Genomic DNA, 17916 nt, shown 5'->3' with positions numbered 1-17916 from the left:
ACAAGCCAGGCCCCAAATAAGTTGTGCCTCCTCAGATCTGCCTAGGCCGCGCCATCCCTGACTCAAAAACTGACCGAGCTTCTCAGGATCCCACAAGTGTTCAAGGGTGAAATCCCATGACAGCGGGGGTCCCCATGTTTCTAAGGTCTTCCCAAGGCCTCTCCATATTCCCTGCCACTCAGCATTTTCCGGTTTTGGGGAGAGTTTCCTCCACATAATGTAAATTATTATTAGGAGGAAAACATTCAAAGCAATTGGTATCATGATTGCTAGATTGAAATTCCAAGGGTGCATAAGGAACTGAGGGGAGAACTTGGAAGCCAGCCTCACCACGGTGCTGTTTGTAAAACTAGCCACTCCCTCCGGGAGGTACAAGCACCAGGCCGGTATCCCCATCAGCACCATTATGTAGTTATATGTACACACAACTCCAACACAGAACATGATAGCCTTAACCAGAAACCAGTATGTTCCGAGGAACATGATTACCGTTAATCCTTTATGCATCATTCCAAAAATTGAAAGCAGATCTAGTGCCTGCATTCTCCACCAATGTTTGTCATGGTATTGTCTAAGGGTCTGCGTCCGTGACAAGGGGGACATGCCCGAAAGAAAAAAAAAACGAGAAAAGAGGAAGGAAAGAAAAAAAATTGCCAGCGATAAGAGCCAGCCCCCGGGCGGTCCGGCGGCTAAAGCGGCAGAGAAGCCACGGAGCCGCAACCTGGGAAGAGGGGGACCCGTAGACGGATCTAACACAAAAACAGCGGCACCGATCTGAGGAGGAACAACTAATTTTACTAAATATATCAAAATGAGGCTAGTAGAATTATGATAGAGGGTTTACAGGCTGAAAATCTTACACAGTAGACTGCAGGAGGACCACGTGCTTTCTCCGCCGGGCTGGGAAGAACAGACCCCGCGTCTCCCACGTGGCTTCACCACCCCCTCTAAAGCAAGGACCCCTGGGGAGTGCACCTCCTCCCCTCCCCCTCAGAGGGCCACACCAAAAAAGGTAGTCTGCAGTAATCGGGGAATTAACTCTTTAACTGCCCGTACCTTACATGATGTAATGATGTGGAATACCGACAACAAAAAATCACAAAACCATAACAAATATTAATCCTCGGTGGTCTTTTGGTCAAAATGATGTACAGTTTGAAATAATTTTCTTAGAGATTTAGTTTTTCCTAATGAAAAGACAAATTTAGCTGGAGGGAACACTGTCTCTGTAAACTTCTGTTAATAAGCATTAATCATTATTAAGTTCATAACTAAGCAATTTTAACATCAAGCTTTAATATCATTTTTGCCCAGAACTAATTTCAACATGACAGCTCTACAGGGATCCAGGTTTACCACTTATCCTTTCTAAAAACGGGCAAGCCAAAATTTCTTTTCCTCTTCTGGAACTTTCTAACCATTTCAAAACACATAGTAAGGGTCTGAACACTTTCCCAGTCAATTCTGGATGCAGGTTATCTGAATCTACTGCTTATTTTTAAAGATACACATCTAAAAGTTGCTGAGTTACTATTGAGAAGATAACACTTCATTAAATCCTACTAGCACCAAATCCTGTCATTCCTAGGCAAAAGAGACAAGGTGCTGAATAATTTGCATTGCAGTATAGTTACAGATGTTTCTAATAGGTTCCCTTAGTACTGCACAAATGATATTTAGCATTTCTATTTTCCCTGACCATACATTTTCACAGCTTTGTCATTCTTCTTCTCTGATCTCCAGAGAAACATCCCTGACACCTGATAATGCAGCCCACCTCTAGCTGCCCATCTCACCTCACTAGTCTCTTTCTTCCACCTTCATTTCTGTATGGACTCCTGCATTTGCAAAGGTCACTGCCTGGCACCCATTCAAGTTACAACCAAGCATCTCCGCAGACCCAAGTGTCGTGGCTGAAGCATCAGTGTGGTCACTGCCTTGGTACCTCTCCTCCTCACTCTCATCCAGTATTTTCCTCTCCTGGTTACTGATTTGCCCATTGCACTTCAGTTTGTTTTGTGATTTTCATCATAGACTCATTGGAGTTGGAAGGAACCTTTAAAGGCCATCTAGTCCAACTCCCCTGCAATGAACAGGGACTCCTAAAGTGAGATCAAGCTGCTCAGAGCCCTGTCCAACCTGACCCTGAATGTCTACAGGGATGGGGCATCCACTACATCTCTGGGCAACATGTCCCAGTGCCTCACCAACCTTGCTGTAAAAAAAAAATTATTCTTCATTATATCCAGTTAAAAATCTCTCCTCTTTTTGTTTGAAACTATTTCCCCTTGTCCTATCACAGACCCTCCTAAAGAGTCTGTTCCCTTCTTTCTTATAGACCCCCTTCAGAAACTGCAAGGATGCTATCAAGTCTCCCCAGCAGGATATTTCAGTATTATAATGATCAAGTAAATTATTTCTCTCATTTCAAAACCACCATTAGCAATAAACATCTTCAGTACAGGTACAGACTCTTAAAAACCTGTATTTTAGGGCAGTGATTCCCCTCATCTAGAAAGAAGGGGAAGGAGAGTTGGCTGCAGAGCCTGGGGTGCGTTTCATACCTTGAGGATTACCACAGAGCTGCTGCTCCATCCCCAGGTCCTTGCCCCACTGTACCCTCATCAGTAGCACCCCACCTGCCTCCTAAAAAGGAGCCAGAAAGGGCTGGGGGAGTTAGTTTGGGAAGGAGAGATGGGATGGGGAAAGGATGGGCGCCAATCCCCCTGCACTCACATTGATATCAGCATCAGGGGAAATGCATCCTGAGTACCTCTGCTTAAATTTAAAGAAGGGCTCAGGTGCTGCTTCCTTATTAGTAAAAAGAAAAACAGCAGCAGCTGTTTGACAAGAGCAAAGAGCAGCACCAGCTGCTCTCCCACAGGCTGACATACAGAGGTCAGTCAGCTCGCATGACCACATAAAGCAGTTACCAGAAGGGTGTTTTGCATATGTGTCAGTGCTGCTCAAACTGTCTGCTCATGGGAAAATTGTCCCTTCCTGCTAAAAAGGGCTAAGCGCATAGGCAAGAAGAAAGGTAATAAGCAAGCATTGCTTTGAGAGGGAACTACACCTCACCTCCATGAAACTGCACTGGTTTGCAGAGCCAGCATCCCATCCACACAACTAGAGGCTGGGGGATCACATAAGTAGCACATAGTTACAGGACACTTACCATTCTCCCACAGGTCTTTATTTAGATATTTTAGACTTGGTCAGCTACCAGAGAAGCTGGAATTGCACACTGGGACACCTGGAAAATTCAGAAAGCTATTTAATGGACACCAAGAGGATTTTGCACACATAAGTGAGATTTCCCCCCCCCTTTCTCCATTTTTTGAAGAGATTAGGTGTGATGTAGCATTCAAATATAAGGGTACAACAAAAATTTAACTCTGGTTCTTACTCGGATAACTTCAGTGAAAAGAGATCAAGAGAAGGATCAGGACATCTTCTGTCTAGGTGCTGTTTCATGAGAGAGATGTTTTCTCAGGAGCAGTCAACTTCTAAATACAGAAGTTTCTGTGGTTTTTAGTTTCTGTAAAAACATGAAGGTAACTGAGAATGGAACTCATCTATTTTAGAATGATGTTTTGAAGTAAAAGTCCTTTTCTATACAGAACAGAAGCATCAAGTTCTGAAGTGGAGTGAAATACATTAATTCAATGAACTTCCCCTCAAGCCAATTGAAGTAAGAATAAATAAAGCTTCAATTCACAGGAGAGGCTGGTATTTAAAACCTATGTTTCTTAAAATGAAGAGAAGAAAGCCTGCTATAAAGATAGCCACCCAGACACTACTGTTAAAAAAACATCAACACTGAAAACTAAAACCAAGACTGAAGTTGGAGCATACATATTTAGATTTGGGAAGCAATACCCACAGAGAAGATGTAGACACTACGCTGTTTTTTCAGGTTGCTCCTCCACCACTAGGAAGGCAGCACTGTTTCTGCTTTTATTTTCTTCACAAACAGAAAGGGATGCATACGTTTCTCTCATAGACCGTAAAGTTTAACACTTGCCTTATACTCTCCACTGTGAAACAGATTTGACAGGTTTCATGAATATTCTTGGGATTCACTTGTTGTAATCTGGCTTCCATTCTCTTTTACAACCTGAAATACAGAGCAAATGAATTACCTTCTACTGACACTGCTGGGATTTGCAGAGCAAGGCATTAGAACTAGCAAGTTTCTCCACAATAGAAGGAGTAAAAAATTAACAGAACTGCTCAAGTAATTCTAATTCAATCTACCTTCACCTCTCACTTTTCTTAATTTAAGCTTAGTAGCCTGCTTGCATTAGCTTTCTGCACTCAAAAATTCACTGGGCTTTTTACTTAAACACTTTCTATGACAATAACTCCAAATAGTAAACAAGTCCCTACCACCTTAAATTCAGAAGCAAAGGCATGTGGGCAGCGCATAAGATGCCAGCAGTAATTTATCCACACCACACCTCTGAGTTTACCATTATTCATAACTTCCATCATTCAGTTTACTGTATAGTCAGAGTGTAGCTACAAAGAGTAGTCACAGAAGCATCACCGAACCACAGAATTGTAGGGGCTGGATGGAACCTCTAAAGAGTATGAAGTTCAACCCACAAATAAGCAAATATTCTTCCTGGATTGAAATAATAAAAATGCCTTTGTTCTGCTTTGTATTTTTCTTTTGGAATACAGCAACCAGCTCTGCAGGACAAAGGTCTAGTAAACTCATAAAACATTTTACTGAAAGTTTACAACTAAAGTCTCAGTTGTACTCAGAAGAGCAATATCCAAAACCCCCGATCAGAAATCTCATCTACGTGTACACATTTAGCACAGCATTACAATAAACAAGAGCACTTGCTTCCACCAGCAGCTGGCTGGGAGGCTTGCTGTGAAACCTCTCTGCTACCAATGAGCATTTTCAGCTCCATCTGGCTGGTGGGGACTCTCCTGGCTGCACCTTCCCCCACAGCACATCTCTGCATTCAACGCATCCAGGCCTGGTTCCAAGCGATGCTCTGACTGCCACCCCCAGGAGGGATTCCCCACCTGCAGTTGCAGAAGTGATACTTCTCAAATCCGTTTCAGGCTTTTTGCCACAAAGCATGCTGCATGTCAAACCATGACTCATATAATGGAAGCAAGGCACTTGGCCCTGGGTGGCTGCACACTGTTGCTCCCCACCCCCCAGTGAAGGGGAGCCCAACATTTTTTGGGAGCGGCATTGACTGCAGCTGTCTGATCGCTGTCTTCTGAGATGGCTCAGCACTGCTCAGTCCTACAGAGCTGTCCAATGGTTTAATACTTTACCCACAAACAGCAAGGATGGAAAGGCAGGTTTGCAGAAGCTGCAGTCTACTACTCTCACTGAAGGTGGCTCACCCGGTGCTAGAATGGCAATGATGCATAGATGTGCACACAGAGCATCCCTGGTCAAAGAGCAGCAGCTCTCACCATATGCTGAGAAAAGGGGTAGCCAAGGAGAACTAACTGCAGACAGTATGGAATCAGGAGCCTACAACCCCATAGGAAAAACATTTGTGTAGCTGCGCATTACTTGGGTTCATAGAAGAAATTTTACAGGACACACAGACAATAAAAGTCCTCTCTGCTTTGATTTCAAGTTAAGCATACTGCTAGCACTTCAGCAACTCAAAGGTGATCCTTTTGCAGTTTTTTAACTTCCCAATGAGCTTTGGAGGAAGATTCCACAGTAACAGTAGCACTATTCAACTTGCACAAGACCATATTCTAAAAAGCACAGATCCCTGTTAGCTCAGCTGAGCCAGGCTGATGAGCTGAAAGCAAACCCCAGCAGGAAACACAGATCAAGGCACTATGCTTGCACATTACAGGAGCACAGGAAGAGCTGAGACCTGGGGGAGGAGACGTAGATTCAAGCAGACATGAGATTAAGCCAGCTCCCTTCTATTTATTTTGTACAGATAGCATCTATTCTGTGAACACAGGATTAGTCACATGAGACTGGAATTATTCATGGCTATACATATCACAAAACACAATCCCTCAGCTGCTCCCTCAATAAATAAAACTGGATCAAAGACTAATAATTAGGCTTAATAGTCCCATACATTAGACCTCAGAACTTGTTTACACTGCTTAATGCCAAAGCCTCCAGTGCATTAAAGGGGAAGTTTCTTATCTTTGATTTACAACTATCTGACTAGATAGATCATAGGCAAGAGCAGAAGAGTGGGAAATGATCTACTCATCCTCTGTTTATGCAGCTACTACAAAGAAGCATGTGATAGTTTTGGACTCTGTCCATCCACCACTCATCCCTACAGGAATCTTTCGATTACTCCCATAAAAGTATAATGAAGCCCTTTTTAATCACAAAATTATTCAGGTATACATAGGCTATCATCCACAGCCTACAAAGATCCCAACCGGTGCCTTGCCACTGATGACCTATTAAGTGACAGAAATCTATGATACTGTTATTCCTCTCTAAATTTTCCTGTCACCTCAGCAATTCATTTCACCCCTCTGTCATTAACTATCAGCTAGAAAAGTAAGCTAAATCTATGTGGTTTTAAGAAAGTCGGGCATCTTATTCCCTGTAGTTCGCCACCTCATTAGCCTTGTCTTACCTTGGAACCAAAATTTATGGTTTTGTTCTTTTCTAGCACACAACTCTCTCGTTTATTTTCCTGATATTTCTTTACCCTCCTTCACACAATTCATTTGTCCTTGATTCTACAGACATGCCCTGCATGATCACGCTACGAACATCACTCACCCCAGTGATTCTTCCAGCAACACATATTTAACCTTTCAGATTAATATGTAAATTCACTTACAATGTTTTTACTTCATAAAACGTTTGTGCTTAACACTTGACTATAAAGCAAAAATACAAAATAATAAGAAGAATTGCTTTTATTCTCTCATCATGCTAAACTTAATCCATTCCATTACCACAAAAACATCTCAGTCCTTGGCCCCCAGTCTGCATGTCTTACAGATACAGGAAGGGGTTCCAACAGACAGGTTTTGCTGTTTTTCCTCACGCTCTACCTAGTACAGGTGGAAAAGCATGGTGCTTTTTGGTTGTCTCTGCTGGGGACAACGGATAACTCCCCCAAAAATGTGAACCAAAGCATTTGCCCTATGGAGGAAGGCATGTCAATCCTCCCCTATATGCAGGAGGGGAGGACAGTCCGAGTTTGAATCCATATCCTGTTGTCTGCCAGAGCACCCAACTGAACCATCCTATTGCTATTAGACACTCCAGCTGTGTGTTTAGTTTACTGCTGTAATGCTTCTCCACAAAAAAAGCCACAAAGGTCAGCTCAAAATATTTTTTTCCTAGTAATTTGCTAGCCTCCAGTAGCTCCAGGTTTTCCTGATAGCCCACTGCCAGCAGTTACTTCGCAGTTACCATGACACCCACTAATGCGCAAGACTCAAGCCTAAGAACAGAAAACAGTCAAGCCACACAAGAAGATGGACAAGTTGTCAAGCAGATAAGGCTGAAAAAGCATAGAAAGACTCTCCAACTGATGTAAATCAGTGTAACTTCATTCAAGTCAGAATTACAAGTCTCACTGTGACTCAATAACTTCAGGGATCAGAGAACTTTACCTGCAGTTTGCAGCCATGTTTTGCTATAGATATCCTTTAGCCTGTACAGAACCATTTCAAGCAGCACAAATAGGAGTGCAATTGATTCTGGATATATGCCTAAATCTAGTCTCTTTCTCCTGCTTTTGCTATGCTACTCACAGTGAAACATTTTAATGTATCTACTTTCAAAAAACATCGGGCACCTAACAGAAGTAACAGACAAGACTGGAAACAATACTATACTGTGACCATTGGTCACACTGTAAAGCTGATCATCACACCAAAGCACTAGTGAGCTACTTGACAGATTGCCTGTTGCTCAGTGTTCTAGCCTTTTCTTTTCTGTTTCTCTTTGGTCCTACTACAAACTGCCTGACTCCTCCAAGTTTTGGGGCCTCTAACAATAGCCCTGAAACCCCCATGCTAAACAGAACACTGCTGAGAACAGACCCACAGAAGCACTTAGCACAGGGATGCAGCCAAGTCCCCATTTGGCTCTTCATTAGACTTACACAAAGGCAGGTTTTCTAAAACAAAACAAAGCTCAGCATCAAAAGACAAAACAACAGTAACTAAAAAGCCCAAGAAGAACACCAACTGCAAAAGAAACAAATTTCTTTTTAAGTCTGTCTTCAACACTTAGGTGAAATAACCACTTCTAATCCAACAAGCTGTCATAAGAGCTCTCTCCAAGGCACCTGCTGTTTCCCTAAAACCACACAAGGTCAGTGCAGCCAACAGGCAGGTCTAATACAAGTATCAGCAGACGAAGTCATTTTATAAAGCCTGGTTAAGCTAAGACTATCTTACCTTAGAGCCTCAGGCAATGGCACCACACAGCCTTTTTTCTCTGAGCAGGAGCCCTTAAGTGACCAGCCTTACTTTCCTTTCCACGTTTATCTCAAGGCATAAAGCAGAGAGAACCACAAACAGAAAGCTGTGGCACTACTGCTTGTAGACTACAGCACTAAATATCTATATTGCAGCAGTATTTACCCTAAAATGCATTAACCCACTCCCAAGGCTGTGTTGAAGTGCTCCTGGGGCTGGTTTAGATGAGGACTGCCCACAATGGTGACTGCTATTTAGCCCAGGTGAAAGGCAATTTGAAGGTGGGTAGTCGAAGTTTTAGCATGTGAGGCTTCTAAACCCTTTATTGGCACCAGAATAAGATTATGCTCTTGGCTGATGAGAAAGCCGTGAGTGTGGCTCTGAGTATTCAGTGTTGTCTATGTTTGGCAGAAGTCTTCTCTCCCTGTTGAACCTGAAAAGCAGAACTCTTTGATATTTCAGTTCTGTTTTCCCTTAAACAGAAGCTACAAATTATGACCATTAGTAATCAAGTTTAAATAATGAAATTCAAAGTCTCTGAATTGAGAAACTGAAATTCAGTTCTGGAACTGAATTCAGGACTTCACTGGTGAAAACCTCAAGCACTAACTCTGCTATGCTTCTGATACTGGATTTGTCAGATGTATTTTAAATACCGTAGTTATTTTGCAAAAAAATGATAGATGAGATAATCTATTTTAAGTAAAAAGACTAACTAAAAGGCAAGTAAAATAATACGTCACTAAGCAATTTTTTTCAAGTTCGGTATCTTGATGCTGAACATGACAACTATCTAATACAAGGAGAACAATACCTCCTACATCAGGTTTTATGGTTACATAGCAATAAGAACACCCCCTTGGTTCCTGCAGTTATAACAAAGCATCAGAGTTAATAATCTGACTACAAACTCCAGGTACTTAACTAGAAATTCCCACTTATTCTGTATATTCCAAACAGTATTTCTTAAGCAATAGGATTTTAAGGAGGAACTATTTTTACTGTATAAATTTAAACTGAAAAATATTCATAGTTCCTCCTGCCATATGCTAAAGTTGAGCTCTATAGCCACACTTGAAATCTTTTGTAATCTTCAATGTGTTATTCACATGGATCACCTGATTAATTTTACTAAGTAGAGAAATAAGATGGAGAAAGTGAATGCTTTGGGTTTTGTTGAGGAAGATAAACTTCTAAGGACAGACTTCAGAACTAAGCACAAACATGGAATTTTCCTGAAACAAATATATAACTCAGCAGGTTTCAGAAAATACTCAGTGACTTTCCTAGAAGCATAGCAAAAAACCCATCTTGCTCTACATACAGTATGTGCACTCTGAAATAGAAGTGGAGGTGAAACTAGAACTCAGATCCAAATTAGATGGGACAGATTTGAATGAGATGGCACAAAACCTCTGCCACACTCAAGAGACTCCGACTGAATACCATGTGCATGTGGCAATCAGCGGTGCTCAAAACAAAAGTGACCAGCAAGAGAAAAAGAACCAAGCTTGCGTTCAAGTTAAGAAATATGTCATCTCTCATCTTTGCATTAGACCAGGTCACATCCAGCTTTATGGCAGTAGCAGGACAGATAAGCTTGCAATGACACCATAAAAATATTTGATTGCCATTTTATTTAAATGGATGAAGTCCTAGCCATATCAAGGTCGATATTACTACTACGAACTGTTCAGGAGCCTCTGTTTTTGCTTTAACACCAATTCAACAGAAACAACTAACTGAAGCTATTGTGAGACTATGCAGCACGACCTGCCTGCACACTAGGTGTAACAGCAGATTGGATATGGTACATTCTTGCTCCCTTGGCCACTCATTCTCAAATGGCCTCAACATTGCCACAATTACATACAGAGATGTGCTGCAGAAAAAAAAGTAACAGTTAGTCAGCTATGCTTTGAAACAAACCTTCTGAGAAGGATTTGTTTCTGCTCCAACTCTTACTGAGGCTAGTGTCATAGTTGGGGTAGTAGATTACACCATAGCTCCCAAAGCTGGCATGCTGCCACGCTGGTGATCCATCTTCTGTATTTGTACAGGGCAAAGCCCAGCCTGCATTTCTGAAACCACAGGCCAGCCAACAGGAAAATATCTGACTGTTCTAAACATACCCCAAGCAAAACCTGAGATGTCAAAGCATTTTTTGAACTACTTATTAATTCCTGAGTAAAAAGCCAAGCTCCCCTGTAAAACCATAATGCAACTGAAAGCACAGCAATGGTAGCAAAGTCCTACACTACAACAAGGGAAAATGTGCTCAACACAGCAGCCATAAACACAGAAACAAATGAAAAAAAAAAAAATCTGCTTGCCCTTAGAAGGCCACAGGTACACAGCAATCTCCAGCAAAACACACTCACCTCCACTGCCAACACTTAAATGAGGTCTGGGAAGGGGTGGGTCCTGGCTCCACCCCTTCCAGTCACTCAGGTGCATTGCATGCACCTGAACTCTCCTGGGTTGGCCCTGCCTTCCCACCAGGTGCTCAGTCACTGGTTTAAGCCATGACTTGCATTTCTGCTACACCCAGTGACTGTTTTTACCCTTTCAGAATGGTTCCCTAGGAGGACTGGAGCAAATGATGGTTCTTTTTATTGGCAGCAGCAATACCAAACCCCCAGAAGGCCATGCACTCCTAGCAGCAGCTAGGAGCACTAGGTTTTTGCAGGCAGCATCACAAACACCACAAATCAAAGGGTTGTCCATACTGCAAGGCAGGCTCTCCATGAAGGGAGTAATGCTGAGGTGCGCCTGGCTGTAGGCAGAGCCTAAGCATGCTGCTTTTTTTCTACACATTTCATTGCCTTCCCCTCCCCCCAAAAAATCTGCTGCTAAATTAGGTGCAGGTGCAGTGCCAGCAGTGTTTGAAACTGGTATGAACTCTTCCTCAGCTCTATCAGCTGTTTTCAGCTTTGCATCATTTAGGCATGCTCCAGGGAGGCCTGATAAACTTAGTGCTGAACAAGTCTGTGAAGTCTGAGAACAGCTTCTCTCATGGCTCCTAGCACTGTTAATATTCATGCAGCTGATCTAGCATTATAACTCTAGTCATCTTTTCTACAAGTACTGTGGGTCTTGCGGTTTCCTGCTGAATTAGGGTATGTTTTATTGTGTGGTAGCCCACTGAGTAGCACTGAGGATGATAATTAAGGAGCCTTTCTGGCTGAGGGTTTTTTGTCTGTTTAGTTGTTCCCTAGCACTGCTTCTGCTAAGGGGTAATTCCTACAAAATAACATGTGTAGCTTTATTGTATTGCTTAATGAAAACAGTGAAGAAGCTGACCTGACCGGAGCTGTAGAAGATATATTACGTTATCTTGCTTTTTTCCCAAGTTTATTACAAGGTTCAAACCCATTATAATAGCTGAGCTACAATAAATATTTGACCCACAAGTGCTAGAAGGGAATTCTTCCTTATTCCCTCTCCCAATTACATAAATCTGAATGACAAGCTATTTAATCTTGGTAATGGTTAACAGCCTCTGATTGCAACAGTTAATTTTACCCAAAGGAATAGCAGCTACTAGTTGAGAAAGCTGTGGTAAAACCTTGCTAATGAGAACCACGCTGAAGGATAGTGTGGCTAAAAGTTAGGTTTCTATAACCCAGTTCATTTTTCCCTTATGACTGTTTTTTACTTTAATAATGATGGGACCAGTGAGAAGGTCCAAATATTTGTGAATCTTACAAAATTCTGAAAACTGCTTTGAACTGCCTGGGTCTTTTTCAAGCACTAGGGGCTGCTTCTCACTTCCACAAACACCTGCTTTCACTCTGGCTTCTTTATTTAAAGCTTTTAAAGTACTTGATGTTGTAAGATATAGCCTGCACAGAACAAAAGCACTGTCTCTGAAAGTGGTGGTGACCTGAAGAACTAGGGTCTACTTAGCTCTTACAGTACTTGTAAATGTTGTGTGACCTGCCTACAGTTGCAGTACAGTGTGAAGAAAGAACCAGCCCACAACAGTCAGTCTGGCTCCTGAGATAGCATCTGTTTGTTCTGGGTTTGAAAAGAAAGTTTCGGAATTTTCTCTGTGATGCTAAGCTCTCAGACACAAATACTTTAAACGTTTAGTGCTCCTGTGTGCTGAATCTTTCTGTTTCTCATTGCTTTTGGACTTAAAGTGATGTAGACCTATCTGATGAGAAAATGCATTTTCTAAAGGAGGCCAGAGAGTGTAGCACTGTGTTTTAAACCTGTTATGCAGAATTCATTCTTCATTGCATAATTTAATAGATTCCTATTAAGTCATTTTTCATTTATTGACAAATTATCCCAAAGAGCACTGAGTAAGTATAAAATATTAAACTTTGCTATCTTTCCATTGCTCCTAGGGGTCTGGATTGCTGAGATCGAAGCTGAAACTAACCAGGAAATGGTAGAAGCATGCCTGTCTAATCACAATTATTATTTGGGATTGCACTGCTAAGAAATAGCAACGTTACTCCTTTTTCACAAGGGTTGCTGAATCTATATAGCTTTCAGATTGTATTGTACAAGTCCATGTAAGAGCAACATTGACTTCTTAGTACACAGTTACATTTCATAAAGGTTATTTTTTTCGCTTAGTCTTTCTCTCTCACTCTTACTAAAATACTGTTGCTGAAATCTGCTTACTCTGGAGCACACCTACAGAAACTTGATTATATTTTACTTAGTCACAGGACAGTTTGATTTGCTTAGATACAGGAGAGTAAGAGCGTACCATCAAGTAAAAGAACAACGCAGGGAACAAGTTATTAACCAAAAGTATGCTAATTAATTGAAATACAGTTCCAGGCTTATATTCACTTGCCAGTAACTTTGATTATAAAATGTAATCTCAGAAAAGCCCCACAGCCTCGATTTTAATGAGATGCTGTTACCGCTCCGGTAGTGCTGATAGCCTGATTCAAAAAAACTGAGAGCTGTCTCTCTCTTAGGTATGCTTTGGGAAAATGCCTTTACCTCTGTTCCACTGACTTCATTAGGTTGGAGGACAAGATGCTGATTGCCCAAAACATCAGTGTGCCATTCTATAGCCATGTAATTGAAATCAAATGTAGAAACTTTAATTGATCAGAATGCTGCGTTGCCTTTTGCACAGTTAGTAGTTGGTTCTCCTACTTAGCAGAATACAGGAGTCTTTTTCTTGCTATGATTGTCTTTTTCATTTTTGTGCAAAGATTTTTTTCAAGAGCTGATGTACAGAATAACAGCTTTGTAACATATAGTTTTAGGGAGGAACTGTTGATGGCCAAAATAATGTGACTGATCAAAATGTAAATTATATTGGAGAGCAGGACAGTGTCAGATATTATCTGAAATAACGATGAAGTATAAGCACTCAAATGTAAGTCAAATCACAAATCTTAAAGTTTGGGGAGCTACCTCTGGTGATGGAGACAAGAAATGAAGTTTGTGACAATTCTGGCTCTGCTATGGCTTGAGGGTACTCAACACTAAGATCGATCTGCAGCAGAAAACATTATTGTTGCTGAAAACAAGTTTCCACTGAAGTTTCCAATGAACTGCTGTTTAATGGTATCATAAATCATTTAAATATTACGATGGTGAATCAGTTATTTTCAGTACTGGGGAATACCTTATTAGGATGTGCTCCCATCAAACTTGCTTTGCTTAGCAGGACAGCTAAACTACCACAGCTAAATATAGATTATAAAGGAAAGGTACTAACCCTTTCAAGTACATGCTTAGACAAACACTATAAATAGGCTACCATTTCGTCAGCTAGTACTTGACAGAGGCATGGAATGGATGCTCCCCCATGGGAATTTTCTGTGTTCCCTCTGTGGCTTTTATGGGAGTAGCTGCTCTTTGTGAGATATCTGAATGTTCTTTTTATTGTTACTAATTTCAGATCCAGTAGCAGCAAGACAAGGCTTGCTAGCGCTAAGTAACTGGGCAGGCTGCTCAGTATAGTTTTGCCAGAGCATTGATCTGCAATAACTTTGCTATTTCTGCCCTGAATTCTCCAGGGCTTAGTTAATTTTAAATAGAATTCTGGTGCTGTTTTGCCTGTGCTGTAGTGACCATTCTGGACCTGACCAACTTTCTGTTCTGTTGCAAATTTGGAGAACATGCAGAAATTGGTTCACTCGAGCATATCATCAGGTGTGTCAGCAGTAAGGATGGAGTGACATCCAGGTTTCAGACTGGAGATCTGAACCTGCAGTGTTACATAGCTCCGGTTAACCCGGGGCTCTGTTATAAACATTTCACGAACTCCAGTGTTTTTCTCTAATGGTGTTTCTTCTAAAAATACAGTTTGACATGCATAGTGCAACAGTAAAGAAAGACCCCAGCAACACTCTTTATTACAAGCCAACCAAAATATCAATATGTAGCACACTTATGCCAGACCTGCTGTATTTGGAGTTATACCTGCATTGAGCTTTAGCCTGACCTGCAAAAGCAGTTAATCCTATTGTTAAAACCAGTATATTTATGCAGTCAGTCCTCAGCTAGCCTTCTCACTAATCTCATCTTTCTTTTATTTTGTGGGTTACTCCTGTCAAAACCATCACAGTACCTATAACAGAAGAAGTGGATACGGAGAAACAGAATGGAGGGGAAAAAAAAAATTCTTGCGCTTTATCAGCTTGGTAAGTATCCAAAATGAGGCCACCTTCTGAGTCAGGATAAGAATTGACAAACCCTCTCTGATACGATACTACTGCTACTCCATGATATTACCGCTATGAAGTTTATAAACAGATGTCTACGCCAAAGGATGGTGTTGTCACCGAGACCTTTGGTTTGAGACTGAAATTCCCTGCTGATGAGATCATCTGTGCTATCAGATCTCTGAGCTGGTGCCATCACAGCATCTTCTTTTATCTTTACTTACAGTCTGATCCTGGTTCTGCGTAGTTATTTGCTAAACTTTCATTGCTATTGGTTACAGTAAACGTAGTCCCTTTTTGCCCAAGCAGGGAGGAGGCTTGGGAAACAGGCTCCTGTTATTTGACTACATCCATGAAAATTGGCCTTATTTGTCTTGGAAACTTTTCCTCTTTCCCAGACCTCTGATCTGCTACTGAGAAGCACTGTTGAGTGTTGGGCTATTACAACTCTTGAAAATGAGATCTTGGATAGTTCTTTTCTTTCTTTACCTGCTCCTTTTACTGGAATGGAAAATGTACATTATAGCTTTGAGCCCAGTATAGCATAGCAGTGCAAGCCACTAGGATATAGCTACCTGTAAATAATTGGGGAAAAAGTCTTGAAAAAGTAAGCAATGTGAGTTTAAATTATATTACTCAAAATGAACTATGCCTTGTAGATATGGCCTCTTTCAGCACTAGTTTCCCATACAAAGAAATCCTGTATGCTTTACTTTATCTTCAAACAGCACTTCAAGCTTACATAGGCATCCAATAAAACCAGAAATAGGGGCAAATGAATCAATTTAAAAATTCTGTTATAGTACTTGAATTGACTCCTTTTGTTTTGTTATTCCGCCTTACTATTTATGCCATTTTAAAGCTGGCATAGTATACTACAGGGTTGGCTTTGCTCTCCAATAGTTTTCTTGTAGATTTGTTACTAAGATGTATGTTCTACCTCCCCTGTCTAACTCAATGTTTTCAGATCATCCTCTCATTTTTTCTGTGCCTTTTAGTATGTAATCTTTTCAGTTACGGGGTTCACATGGAAGTTTTGATTTATTTCAGTGAAATTTTTCTTAGGTGCCTTTTAAGTGTAATAAAAAAATGATAGATTGCAGTCTTGCCATTAAGCTTAATATCAACCTCTTGTACAGATGGTAGTCCATCAAGATTTAAAACATTACAGGAAGAAAACACACGCTGACAGTCAGCAGGTATACAGCTTCTAGCTTGAGTGTTCATACAGTGTGTCTCTAGCTCTGTCATTCCTACATGCACAGTAGTAACCTCTGGCAAGTTTAATGTTCTCACTGGACTATATGTTAGAAACAATACAGTTCAGCTTAAAATTCTTCTGTGTTTTATTTTAAAAATAAATTTTATTGAAACGATATGTGTGACGGGACTAGAGTCTGGCACACGACAGCATTAATCTCCCTGTTTAGTTCTGCCAGATCATTGATCTGCAGTACAATTGCTATTTTTATCCCTACTTTTGAAATAGAGTCAATCATGACTACATTTCAGCTAAAGACTGGGTGCTGAACCATTCTAATCTGTGACTAATAAAAAATCCTAACATTTTCATTAAATCCAGTCTCATCTCCATCATCGCTGCTGGCAGAGTACCATTCTTCAGTTTCTTCAGCGAGGCATCTGTGATGATGAGATGGCCAACTTCTTCCTTCGCTCCCCTCCCGGAGACCTTTCCCTCCCTCATAATTCACTATCGGTGTCCCAGATGTGTTTAATCTAGGAGTAAACCTGTTATTTGAAGGGCAGAGGGAGAACACTGCAACAAAGCCAGGAGAACAAGTGAGGCTTTGTGACAAAGGGGCAAGAATCATAGAATCATTAAGGTTGGAAACAACTCTAAGTTCACCTAGTCCAAACATCAACCTACTACCACCGTACCCACTGACCATTTCCCTCAGTGCCACATCCATGTGGTTCTTGTACGCCTGCAGGGACAATGACTCTACCACCTCCCTGGGCAGCTTGTTCTGGTGCCTCAATGCTCTTTCTGAGAAGAAATTTTTCCTAATATCCAACTCGAACCTCCCCTGATGCAACTTAAGGCCATTCTCTCTCATCCTATCACTGTTACTCTGGAGAAGATGCTGACCCCCACCTCGCCACAACCTCCTTTCAGGTAGTTACAGAGGGTGATGAGGTCTCCCGAGACTACAGTTCTCCAGACTGAACAATCCCAGCCCCCTCAGCTGCTCCTCGTAAGATTTGTGCTCCAGACCATTCACAGCTTCTTTGCCCTTCTCTGGACACGCTCCAAGACCCTGATGTTTCTCTGATAGTAAGGGGCCTAAAAGGCAACAAACGTTTCTGGTGCTAGCAGTAGTTCCCACCTTTGCTGATCCTGAACTGCTGCCTCCCGCTTGAGCTGCTCTTGAGATGCCGTGGCTCTCACCCCCCTGCTCTGCAGATTGAAATTCTGCCAGCATCCCATCCTTGGCACTGTGCCCAAAGTCAGCGCTGGGACCAACGCTAGCGTGACTGGTAACAGCTTTAAAATGAGGAGGAAAAAAAAAATGAGAGAGGAGTTTGGAGACTCAGATAAGCTCAGCCATCTGTTTGTAACACACAGGAAGAGAAAAATCAGGTAAACAAGGTTATGGCAAGGGATAAAGAAACATCCAGCACAAGATGACGGGGAGTCAGAAACAGCTGCTGAAGCACAGGAGCAGATGGGAAGAAGATAGCTGGCAATTGGAAGCCATTTAGCGTAGTGAGATTGCCTCTGGCCTGGCTGGCCCAGAGGGCAGAGCAGCGTCTGCCCGCACATCCCCGTAGTGAGATTGCCTCTGGCCTGGCTGGCCCAGAGGGCAGAGCAGCGTCTGCCCGCACATCCCCG

At 41.7% G+C, this 17916-nt stretch overlaps 1 long non-coding RNA gene across 1 annotated transcript; it reads left to right on the top strand.

Annotated features, from left to right (window-relative positions):
* LOC110397951 lies at positions 11425 to 15027 on the top strand. The gene is made up of 3 exons (XR_002438103.1): positions 11425 to 11534; positions 12771 to 12814; positions 14966 to 15027. It is a non-coding gene; the product is annotated as an uncharacterized LOC110397951 (long non-coding RNA).

The sequence above is a fragment of the Numida meleagris genome, chromosome 4, assembly GCF_002078875.1.
Source record: "Numida meleagris isolate 19003 breed g44 Domestic line chromosome 4, NumMel1.0, whole genome shotgun sequence".
In the NCBI taxonomy this organism is placed as follows: Eukaryota; Metazoa; Chordata; class Aves; order Galliformes; family Numididae; genus Numida; species Numida meleagris.
The sequence above is the reverse complement of the archived record's forward strand: the minus strand, read 5'-3'. Positions and strand labels throughout refer to the sequence as shown.